Source organism: Ochotona princeps, chromosome 4 (assembly GCF_030435755.1).
Source record: "Ochotona princeps isolate mOchPri1 chromosome 4, mOchPri1.hap1, whole genome shotgun sequence".
Classification (NCBI taxonomy): domain Eukaryota; kingdom Metazoa; phylum Chordata; class Mammalia; order Lagomorpha; family Ochotonidae; genus Ochotona; species Ochotona princeps.
In genome coordinates, this window is record NC_080835.1 from 104572783 (window position 1) to 104585520 (window position 12738).

Below are 12738 nucleotides of genomic sequence, written 5' to 3' on the forward strand. Positions count from 1 at the left end.
TGTGGGACAGACTGGACTAGTCTTCCACACATACTGGCAAATCAGCATAGGGGGCGGGCCTGGTGGGGGTTATTGTGGGTCGCTCCAGCTAGGCTGCAGCTCCCACTGGTTTATGTGAGGGCCGAGTATGCACTGGGCAGAACCAGGCTGGACTGCAACACCCATTGGTTCCAGAGGAAGACGGGGATGGAAAAAGAACCAACCCAGCAATTGCAACCACCAGCTGATTGGGGCGATGAACTGTGCTGGGCCCTGTGCTTGCTAGCACATATAAGAATCTGGTCTGGGAACACCTCAAACAAAGTTTCTTTGGGCATCCCCCCAATCAAGCTTTCAGACTCAAAACGCTAACCGTCAAATGACAGAGGACAGAACAAGTCAATCAACCACCTCAGCTATATGTTGGCAATGAAAAAATCGGGCAAATGGAGATGCTATGATGGACTCCGGCGATCAGTGGAATCTCCAACAACTGCATTGTGCTTGGAGTGGTGAGAGTGGCAACAATTCAGAACTGTTGAATTATCAGAACCACTTGGACAAGACCCTCGGAGCATGCCCCACATCTGGGACCTGGAGTGGGTGGGAGTCTGGGCAGGGTTTCTCCCTTAAAATCTCGTTTTACATCAGATATATTAAGGAAACAATACGGAAGTAATTGTCTTGCCCATCTTCCTGTAGTGCTTGAACCTTTTTACCCTAACTATGTGAAGACTGTCAAAGTAATAAATAAATTTTAAAAAATCAATAAATTCTGACAATGATGTGGAAAAAAGGTATCCTAATCTACTATTGGTGGAAATGTATGCGAAGTAGTATGGCCATTATCAAAGCCAGTAGGGAGATTGTGCAGAGATCTGAAACAGATCTGCCATATGGTGCAGCCATACACACCTAAGAAATGAATTGAAATCAGCATATAGGACAGTTATCTAGACAGGGAGGTTGATTCGTCCTCCCACAGTGCTAAGATATAGAATCAACCCAGGTATCCATCAACTGATGAACAGATATAGGAATTGTGCTCTAATACTCAATGGGATTCTACCCAGTCATAAAAAAGAATAATTTTTTTCACAACAGAAAGGAAGGATCTAGAAACTATTATGAATAATAAAATAACAAAGCTCTTCCCCGAATGTTTTCCAAAGTTGTGGTACATAATATACAGAGTGCAAAAATATAATGCATGTTCTTTGTGGCCAAATGGGCCAAACTGGAAACCATAATGCTAAGGGAAATGAGCCAATCCCAAAAGGTTAAATACCACATGTTTGCCTTGATTTAAGATGATATGATGTTATGTATAACATGTTATGTTTTGAATGTTATATGTTGTGTATAAACTAAAATTGAAGTATAGGTGAGGTGGTCACAGAAGGTGGCTGGGAACTCGCATTTACTTTTAACATATTGGTTACTCATTACTATGTCAATTAATTCCATAATGATGTAAATTTTTGCTGATGGTATGTTGGAGCTTTCAATTGACTGGGATGATACTCTGCTGGCTCTGTCTTCAGACCAGAGAGGGTATACCTAAGAAGCCGTTGAAATTGATGGGACAATAAGATACTGGACTCTATGTTTGGTATACGCTTGCAATGGGGAAATCTCAACTGAACTTGAGCTGTGGTTATGCAACAAGGTGGAGGAATCCACCATGGTGGGAGGGTTTGGGGAGGGGTGGGGAGAACCCAAGTATCTATGTAACTGTGTCACATAATACAATGTAATTACTGAAGTTAAATAATAAATAATTTAAAAAGAAAAAAATAAATAAAAAAATAAAAAAATAAAACTATAATGCGTATGGGTGAAACTGATACTTTGAAATTTGATTATTTTTTACAACCCTTGTCTTCATTCTTTTTCTGTTTACTATTTAATTCTTGATTTAGTAGAGGATTAAACTTGTAATTATGAATTCAGTCGAAAGGATATCATTGCAAACATTAAAAGAAAAACAAGAAAGCAATCTGGGGGGTAAGGTGGAACTGAAGGAGAGAGGGAGGGTTTGGTCGATTGTATCATTATGGTTTTAAAACTACATATACTTTGTATGAAATCTGTCCCCTTTATATAAATAGAAAAGTTCTGGTACTTGTTTCTAAAAATATTTAGGCCACTTGAACCATCTCATTTGTCACCAACTATTTTCTATGAGCCATATTCATATCTGAAATTAATTCTATCACAGGAACTGAACTATCTTTGGCAGTTCACTTCTATAGTATAATGTGGTCAGAGCAACATCTGGAAGCATCCGAAGTAGAACATAAGACAGTATTGGGCTTGTGCTCGCTTCGGCAGCACATATACTAAAATTGGAATGATACAGAGAAGATTAGCATGGCCCCTGCGCAAGGATGACACGCAAATTCGTGAAGCGTTCCATATTTTTAAAAAATAATAAAGAATAAAAAAAAAAAGACAGTATTGGGCTTGTATTTGCACCACCAAATAACATATTCTACGTGAATACAGACAGAAAATGGTAGAAAGCTCTAAGATACCCAAACTGGGGTGACACGTTTAAGCTTCCTAACCACCAGCTGCGGCAAAAGGATGTTATCCAGTCATTTCTACCAAAGGCCCAAGACACGCGAATGAAGCGATCGGCATGCTGTAGGCTTGCCCACCCACCAAATGAATCTCAGTGTACACCATGGGAAGCAGAAGAGTCACCCAGCTGAACTCTGGCTCAAGTCTTGACTCACAAATTATGAGATAAAATTAATGATTGGTGCTTTAACTCACTGTCTTACAATGGAATATGTAATCAATTTGATGCTACAGTTAGATTGCCAGGGCAGAATTTGAAATTTGATGAAGAAACAGAACAAGGGTGCTGATACAACAAAATTTTACAACATGATATTTGCTTCAGGAAATAAAGCAAATAGAAGCTGGAAGGTCCTCAGAGTATTCGTGAAGGTTGGAATTAAAAGGAAGGTATTTCATTGAAATCAGGATGAAAAGAAACCCCTGTTATGTAAGTAACGTAACAAAAAATTGGACATATTTACCAGCAGCACTGTAGAGTGGACAATATAAACTTCATGAACTGGAGGATTTGAGGCTATTTCCAGGTAAAATGATGAAGGTGTTGACTAGTTTCTCATAGTAACATGTGTTAAGACATTCATAAAGGAAAAAAAATATTGTCAAGCAAAACTTGGGAGGACCACAGATGATCTGAGATTCACTGGATTGTAGAATGTGACCATGTCTCACTCAGCCTCTCAGAAGCTACAGAGCTCCATAAAGGCTCAGTTGCCTCAAGATAAGGTCATCTCACAAGGGTGCTTATAATCCCATTCCCAGAGAATTTGAAACTATTTAGGAGTAGGTCTCATAGTTGTTCTCAACTGCAGAAAAAACACTTTAAAGGATGCCAAAGGAACATTATGTGCACCTAAAGAATGCCATGCCTCAGGACAAGGTAGGAAAAGCTCCATCTTGAAGACACTTGTCAGTCACCTTTTGTCAACAGACAATATGGAACTGTCTGAGAAAATATAAAATTCCACAGAAAAAGAATCTTCCAGTCACTGGTTTACAACCCCAAATGAGCACAACAGCCTGAGATGAGCTAGGCTGAAGCCAGGAGCCAGAAACCAGGAGAGTTACCAGCTCTCCCATGAGGATGCAGGGACGCAACTCCTCAGGCCATCCACTGTTGCTTTTCCGGGCATATTAGCATGGAGCTGAATCACAAGTGGAGGAGACAGAACTCAAACTGGCCTTCATATAGTACGGGTGGCACTGCATACAGAAGCTTAATCTGTTGTGTCACTGTGCCAACCCTGCCCGCAGAGCTTTTAAGGGAATTGAAATGACAGCTGCACCATCAGTTGAAACTAAGAAGCATAGAGTCAAAGAAAAATGAGGAGTCATCTGGATCAGTGTTCTGTGAGCAGAAAGAAAGCTGTACCGCAAATGCAGGCCATTTCAACATAATTCGCAGAGTGTTGCTAGAAGCCACCATCACTCCCAGGAAGTACAATGAAGCTCTGTCAAGAATGAGTAGGATGTCCCTAACTGCATTTCAGAATGGCCATGGCCTTGTATTCCCCCTGTCTTGAAGTGGGGAGGCTATCATGCTTACCTTACCTCTCTCAGTTGCCGATAGTGTCAAAGGTGTGTCTGTTTAGTACTTCAGTGCTTAGATTTAGAAGAATTTTACCCGAGGAAGCAGAGAAGTAAACCCAGGAGTCTCACCTGCTCCTTGACCTGATTTGGATAATAATGGAATGCTAGCCTCGAGTCACTTGTATGAGGGTACCAGACAGAAGTACATCCACCTGAATGGATCCTTCAGGCAGCCAAGACTCCCAACAAACCTCAGGCAACACCGCGGGAATGGAAACAGCCCAGGAGGGTCCTGCAAGAACGCTTAATCCACAAAATTCAGAAGTTATGATAAATTGGTTGTTTCAAGCTATGGCAGTGCATTTTAGCAATGTGAATTTTGGGTGGTCTGTTTCCTATTTGTGAAATTCATTAGAAGACAACTTCTTCAAAAGCATCGCTGAATCATGTTGTGACATATCCAATCCAAATACAGTGGAACTAGAGGCCAAGTATATATACAAACCTATCTATCTATCTATCGATCTATCCCTATATCACTGTATATAACATTAGTATATAATTATATTAAATTAATGTTAATATTAATATTATAATTAATTAATAATACCATATAGTATTAATGTTGTTGATATAGCAATTATTCTTAATAATTATATTGTTATATTAATATTATTATTTTATTCATAATATTAATTTAACAATAATATTGATAATACCATCAACACATTAATTGATATTAATATACAATAATATTAATAATTACATTATAGTAATATGCAATATATTATATCACATATAATATGAAGAATAGTTGTATATTAATATGCAATACATACTATGTTAATACATTTCACATTATATATATTTATGATTTTTTTCCCCAAATACTGTTTTTTATCCCAGGTATATCTGAGTCCTCATCAAAATCTATAGGAAAAATAAACAAAGTGAAAAATTATGCGACAGAGCCATCAATGTTGATGAAAGGAAGAGAGAAATATTTCCAAGAGAAAACAATGTGAGATGATCCTTAAAGTATGAGAGCAGGTGATGAGAGGATTAATAAAAAGAGGTGACCAGTTCATGCACGGGGACAGTACACCGCTTGAGTGAGAGGTGCCAGGGACCCTCTCCTATCCCCAAAACAGCCAACTTATTCTAATCCATCATATATAGCACTTACAGAAACTGGTAGGAGGTTGGTGCCAAATGTTTGGTGGGAGTCTCAATTCCATAGTCAGAATTTTAAATCAAGACAATTGGAATGTGTTTAGGTCTTAAACAAAGGACAGAAAAAAACATATGCTGGAAAAAATTTTACCCGGGGAGAAGGAGTAGGCGTAAAAGTGAAGCCATGGAATTAATTGACATAGTAATGAGTAACCAATATGGTAAAAGTAAATGCGAGTTCTTAACCACCTTCTGTGACCACCTCATTGACATTTCCATTTTAGTTTATACACAACATATAACATTCATAACATAACTTGTTATACATAACATTGTGTCATCTTAAATTAAGGCAAACATGTGGTATTTTGATGGTATGTTGGAGCTTTTAATTGATCGGGATGATACTCTGCTGGCTCTGTCTTCAGACCAGAGAGGGTATACCTAAGAAGCCGTTGAACTTGACTAGACAATAAGATGCTGGACTCTATATTTAGTATATGCTTGCAATGGGGGAATCTCAACTGAACTTGAACTGTGGTTATGCAACAAGGTGGAGGAATCCACCATGGTGAGAGGGTTTGGGGAGGGGTGGGGAGAATCCAAGTATCTATGAAACTGTGTCACATAATGCAATGTAATTAATGAATTTAAAATAAAATTAAAAAAAAAAAGTGAAGCCATGGCAGCAGCACAGGCAAGTCAAAGGGAAGGTAGGATTTAGGCAGCCATGGTGGGATGGGGAGGGGGTTCAGAGGCAGGAATCATCAATTAATCAAAGCCAGCAGGATTCCATCAGTGTCTGTCTGGGGTAGATGAAAGGGGAGAAAACATGAAGATAAAACTTTGGATGCACAACTCAGAGTTAGGGTCAAGGTATATTATGCAAACAGAGCATCCCATTAGAATTGGATATGGGAAAAAATTATAACCCACTCTCAATGCGTTGTATTTGACTTCTTGCTAAATATCCATCTGTAGACATACAGGAAGCTGTGAGAGTATAAAAGAAGTTTTGTGGCAGAGCTTCAGATCCAGAGAACATCAGTGAACTCACAGCAGCTTTTCCCATGGCTCTGGACAAAACTATTCAGAAATGCAGAATAGAGCGGAGGAAACATGTGCTTTGACGTCTGGAGAAGACACGCAGTGATTGCCCTGCAAACTAACAGGAAATGTGGAGAAGCAAGACGCAGAGGAAAGGAGCCAGCCTTTCGGAACCACGCTTCAAGTGCTGGAGTGAAGATGACTGTATTCAAGAGGGATTGGTAAACAAAAACACAATTGTGGTTTGACAAGGGTAATGGTAGTAGTCTGGTGTTGCATAAAACAGTTTGCAGAAGCTGTGTTAAATGCAGTAGGATGCATTTAACACAAAGGCACAGGGTGCAGGTGAGTAATCTGGCTGAGGGTCCACGGATTGGGAAGGTGGGACTTTTCCTCCTGAGAACCACTGTGAAAAATACGAGGCTAGCCAGGCAGAGTGGAGAGGCACTCAGTGGAGAGAAGGCAGCGGTCATTGCTTGTGTTGATAGAACAGCTTTCAACGGCAAACAGGTGAAACATGCAAGAGCAATTGTAGCAGAGAGAGCTTAGGACAGAATTGGAGCAAAAATATATGTATGGCCGGAGTCTCCCTCATTCACCCTTGGAAAAACCAGGCTGACATGAGGGGGACATGAACCTTTCTGCTTTGAGACCAATCAAGCATCATGAATTTTTCATTTTTCATGGCAATATCTTATTTTTAGTAAATACAGTAATATGAGATTTATTGGTGGAAATTCTAGAATAAAACTGCTCAGGGTCAAATCCTGGAACCTTACTGCAATCCTTTCTAACCTGGAATTTTTCTTGTTTACAAAGTAGTTCATTTTCTAACCTCATAAATTGTCTGAGACCACGACCACAGTACTAGGATTAAAGCCGGGTCAGGCACCAGCGCCTCTCGTCTGTGGTCGCTGCTCATCGGAATCAACTATGAGCAAGTGAGTGCTTCCCATGCAGGCCTCCTTGCCCTCCTTGGAGGGTTGCTGATGAACAGAGAGGGCCAGCAGCTATTGAGATCCCAACACACCACAGTGTCTGCCACAAAGGGAGTTCCAGAGCTAACTTCTAGCTTCTACTGAGCCATTTCATACTGTCAAGACTAATCAGCCGGAGAACAACAACGCTGAATGTTTCTGAAAGTACTAAGGGAGACCTTTTCCCCCTGATATTTCTTAGAATAAGTAGATTATTCTCCTAAACATGGTGCTTCTGAAAATGTTTAAGAGATGGTATTCAACATGAACTGTACCGCAAACTTGTTAAGGAGGAAAGTTGAACATACTCTCTGAATGACAACGTTCTGCAGGGCAAACTGATGGCATGATAAGGGCATCTTCTTATTTATACATTCAACTTGGCTGCTCCTGTGAGCCACTAAGTTTCCATAGCAGAGCAAAGCATTACTAATGCAGGAAAATCATGAAATCACTCAAGAATTATGTGCATAGCAGTTTTGATTGGTGAATCCAAATGGTCTTTACTCAGTGTTTCAAACTCACTAAGAAGCTTAATTGGAAAGAAGAGAAGCAAAAAATATAGGAAATGAAGAAAAAAAGAGAAACAGCTTCTCTCTTTCCCGTCTCCCCTTTTTCTCCTCGAGTTCCCAAGGCCTTGGTGGGGCTTCAGGCTGCTCACTCTCCCAGCTTCCCTGAGGGCAATGACTAAGCGGGCTTAGGCTAGGCTCCTCTGCAGGCTTAGCCCTCTGTCCAGGCACAGGCTGTAGGATTCCAAACACCCACGAATCCTCCAAGCAAGGAGCTCCTGGGCAGGAAGACAATTTACTGATATGACTGGATTTGTGGCTGACATCAAGTAGAGAAGGAGAGAATGATTGGAGGCTCCTGTCAGACTCAGGGAATCATGTACCTGGCTAGAGGGACAGTGCAAGCAGAACATAGACCTCTTACCATGCAGGGAATCAATCCTTGGAAATGACAGGTGATTGGCAGGTACCTGGGTGGACAACAGAGGTGGTGGGGAGAGGAGTTGTGTGTCACACCTCTGGTTCCGCAGCAGGTCCACATTTATCCTGCGTGGTACAGAGTTTCAAATGTGACTTAATCTGGTCGCAATATCCCTGGTCTCAAAAACTCTTTTGGCCAGCGTCTTTGGAAAATGTATTATTGTAGCTTTTAAACAGCAGAAATGTTTGCCAAGTGAATGCACCCAGAAATGCAGGTTACCCTCCAAGTGAATAGATGAACCCCCAAATGCTGTACTGTGAGCCAGTCTTTATGTGTGTCTAGATTTGTTGCTTGGGGTGGTTATGCCAAGGGATGACAACACTTTCTTATATTGCTTTCCTGTTTCCACTTGTATCAAGGGAACATGGCAGGTATGCACAGCATTAGCATACAGAAGAACCTAAGTGCAGAGGTGGACTGGCCAGGCAGAATGCTGGAGCACCGGGTTGATGTCTGCTTGGGCATCCTGGTTTGGATCCCTTAGTCACTGAATTTCATGTTGCAATGCAGCGACACTAGGTTCTGGATTTGTAAAGGTAGACCCATGAAACATTCATCAACAGGAGAACCAAAAGACGACATTTGCCCTAAAAAGATGCTAAACTACAATGAGCAAGAAAACCCACAACTAAACAAAAGCATGCACATGCGTTGCACAAACGCAGCGTGGCAGGGCAGCAAGAAGATGGTCAAAGCAAGTCACACTGCATCACGATCATAAAAGTACAAAGAAGGGAAGTGAACAGGTGTTAGAGACAGTAGCTATCCCCTGGGACTGCAAGAAGCCTCCAGGGTTTTCTGGGGTGCTGGGCGTGTTGTTTCTAGATCTGAGGCCTATCCTGTGCTGTGTGCAGCTGATGGGAATAGACCCACTGTGCACTCGCTGTGTGCACAAACGTAAACTTGATAAAGACTCAGGAAAGGGAACAAGCAGACAGCAGGCTTTGGAGCTTCAGCAAGCTTGGCAGGCTTTTGTTCCAGCTCACCAGCCATCCCAGCTGTCAATTCCTCCTCCTTCTGATGCTTCTTTCCTGCCCTCTGGCTGTTTTATAAATCATGGATAAAGGTAAGAGGTGGATTGAAAAGAATAGAGGGAGGCTGACTCTAGTCTTGTTACTAGATCCCCTAAGAGCAGCTTCGCTGCCAAAAATGAGGTGGGTCCCTGGCTTTCAGCCAAGCTTGGCTCTATCAATCAACACTGGTTATTATGACCTCTGTATTCCAACTAAACAGTTCAAAACCTAATCCCTATCTCTGCACATAAAAATTGAAATGCCTCCAGTATCTGGGAGTTTATGAAAATTGTTATAGGGAAAAAAAAAGCAGTTTTTATTTTGTGAGCACAGATGCAGTCATTTTTTCTCATTGCTTTCTTGATTCTGCTGCCCCACATGTGTCGTGAACATGGGAGATTTATGTTTGATTAGGATGTGCTATTCCAAGGGGCTTGTGCATTGGGTATGCATTTATGCAGGCCTCGGCACCTTCTCCAAGGCTGCCTTGGTGAAGTCATTAGGCACCTGTCTGAACAGAAATCTGGGTCTGGAGAGAGTGAATGGAGGTGGTTTTACATTAAAGGTGAGGTACGTAGTGTCGCTTCTTTAGCACCTGCATCCATACCGATAGCCTGTAATATTTGGTCTGTGTCTAGTAGAATGTGAAAATGAGAGGTAATCTGTATCTAAATTGATATCCCTCCACAGGGAATTTTAAGTGAGACTGGGTGGTGAATCAGGCATGCAAAAGCTGCTTACAGATCAAGATATTATGTCTAGTCCTAAATCAAGCAAAAGCGAAAGAGCAAACTTCAGGCTACCGAATGAGCCTGAACTCAATATTTAGGCAAAGTATGCAGTTCAAAACCTGTAGGACAGGTTTGGGACTGGAAGGACAAGCCCCTTGCAAGCAGGTGGAGTTGCCAGGGACCAGAAGGAACACAGGATGCCTTTAATGGGGAGTCAATTCTCTGCCAGAGAACAGGAAGCCACCTTGAAGAGACTAGGGACCTGGGGAATACCCCAAGAGTGTCTAGATGTAGGAAAAAAAAAAGAGACAAAAACAAATTAGCAAGAAGAGGCTTGTGAGCTTATACCTAACTCACTCAGAAGGTACTTACTGACCTGCTGGCACCCAAAGAGTTTGAATCACTACTAGTACCAATGCGAGGCTCCCGGGCCTGGCGGCGTGGCCTAGCAGCTAGAGTCTCACCTTGTACATGCTGATATCTCATATGGGAGCCAGTTCTAATTCCTGAGGCCCTGTTTCCCATCCAGCTCCCTGCTTGTGGCCTGGGAAATCAGATGAGGATGGCCCAAAGCCTTGGGAACCTGACCCGTGTGGGAAACCTACAAGAAGCAGCTCTGGGCTCCTGGCTTTGGATCCGCACAGTCCCGATCATTACAGCACCCTGGGAAGTGAATCAGCGGATGGAAGATCTTTCTCTCTGTCTCTCCTCCTCTCTGTATATCAGAATTTCAAATAAAAATAAATAAATCTTTAAAAAAAAAAATAAGGGCCCGGCACCGCGGCCTAGTGGCTAAAGTCCTCTCCTTGAACGCCACCGGGAACCCAGATGCGCGCTGGTTCTGATCCCAGCAGCCCTGCTTCCCATCCAGCTCCCTGCTTGTGGCCTGGGAAAGCAGTCAAAGACAGCCCAAGACCTTGGGCCCCTGCACCCTCATGTGGGAGACTCAGAAGAGGATCTGAGTTTAATCAGTATGTGTAAAAGTGCATATGCAGTGTTAGAGATGAGAATCATTGAAAAGATGGTTGATGTTACTGTTAAAATTATTGTACTTCTTTATATTTAGTTCTGACCTAAATATAGATTGCTGCAAGTCAGGTCCCACGGCAAGAGATGCTGAAGATTCTCTGTTCTAGGCATGTAGTCATTCCATGGATGAAGTAACAGCAGAGTATATTTAGCATGTTGTGAACATGAATATGGCAAATTGGCAGTTTCCGTCAGTTGCTGGCAATAGTTTAGAGTGAAGACAAATATTATTTTGATTTTTTTGTGTGTTGTTTAGTTATGAGGAAAGTGTATGGCAAGCAGTCCATTTGATGGTTTACTAATTTCCTCGTTGTTGAGAAGTCCGAGTTGATTATGTATTTAATATGATAACCATTTGTGTGCTGTGAATTGCATTAAGAGTTATGTAGGGCAGAGATGATACTTACTAAATGTACAAAATGGATTGATGAGATCAGCCAGTTAAATCTTTTCACCAGTAAGGCACTCAACAGCCCATGAGATATTTATTAAAAATGCTAAGTAAATCCTCTTATTTTTGTATCATAGTGTCAAATAGCAGTAAAACAAACATGTTAAGATCCTTAATCTGCTGCTATGTTTCACTGTAAAATTTACCTTTGTTAAAACTTGCTTCTGTTCAAATTTGTTGAGACCGCACGTAAAAGTATCCTAATATTACTTTGGCTGGTATTTTCTAATTACTGTATAATATTTTGGGGATGCAAATTTTATTTGAATGTCAACTACAGTTAAGCATGTGCCGTTTGTTTTTCTTGCTCAGGTTTTGTAATTTGATGGAATGTTTTTATCACAATTTAATAAATGTTTGCTTTATTTAATAAAAAAAAAAAAAAAAGAGGATCTGGGCTCCTGGCTTCAGATTGGCGCAGCACCGGCTGTTGCGATTATTTGGGGAATGAATCATCGGATGGAAGATATTTCTCTCTGTCTCTCCTCTCTCTATATATCTGACTTTGCAATAAAAAAAAATGAAATAAATCTTAAAAAAAACAAATGTGAGGATTCCCCCAGGGTTTCTGCTGACAGTTGTAGGCATGCCAGCACAAGTGATCAACCGCGTGTGTTATTAGAAGTGCTTCCTGTTGTCTTAGGCAGTTTTCTGATGCTACAGCAGAAATCTTAAACTGAATAATTCGTAGGGGAAAAAAGTCCTCTATATCTCATAGTTCTAGAAGCTCGGAAGTCCAAAATTCAGTAGTCACACTAATAACACTTAGTGCTTCTTCAATTCATGGCAGAAAGCAAAACAACAAACACGCACAAGGCAACCAAGGAAAGGGGCCTGATGCCTGCAGCAGCTAACCCACTCCTGCCCAAATGCGTGGGTCTGTTCATGAGAACTCCACCCCATGAGCTAAACACTTTCCACTTAAAGTTCCAACACATGAGCTTTGGGGGGGATGCAGTGTATCCACCCCGCCCACCACAAAGCTGGAAGCGTGGGAAGGACGTTTCAAACAGCATTAGTAGGCTCCCCAACACCCGCACGCCAGCAAAATAAATAAATAAGAGAGCATTTTAAACAGTCCAAGGAGAATACAAAGAAAAGATGTGACATTACTGCAAAGCACTGAAATCTGGGGCAGGCTTTGTGGTGCCGTAGGTTAAGCCTTTATTGATGAGGCAAGTGTCCCAACTTCAATCCAACTTCCTGTTCATGCTCCTGGGTGGTAGTGTCCC

At 41.5% G+C, this 12738-nt stretch overlaps 1 non-coding gene across 1 annotated transcript; it reads left to right on the forward strand.

Annotated features, from left to right (window-relative positions):
• The first annotated feature begins 2297 nt into the window (after positions 1-2297).
• Positions 2298-2404, forward strand: LOC118759544 (U6 spliceosomal RNA). Its single transcript, XR_004996247.2, has one exon. It is a non-coding gene; the product is annotated as a U6 spliceosomal RNA (small nuclear RNA).
• Positions 2405-12738: the final 10334 nt, after the last annotated feature.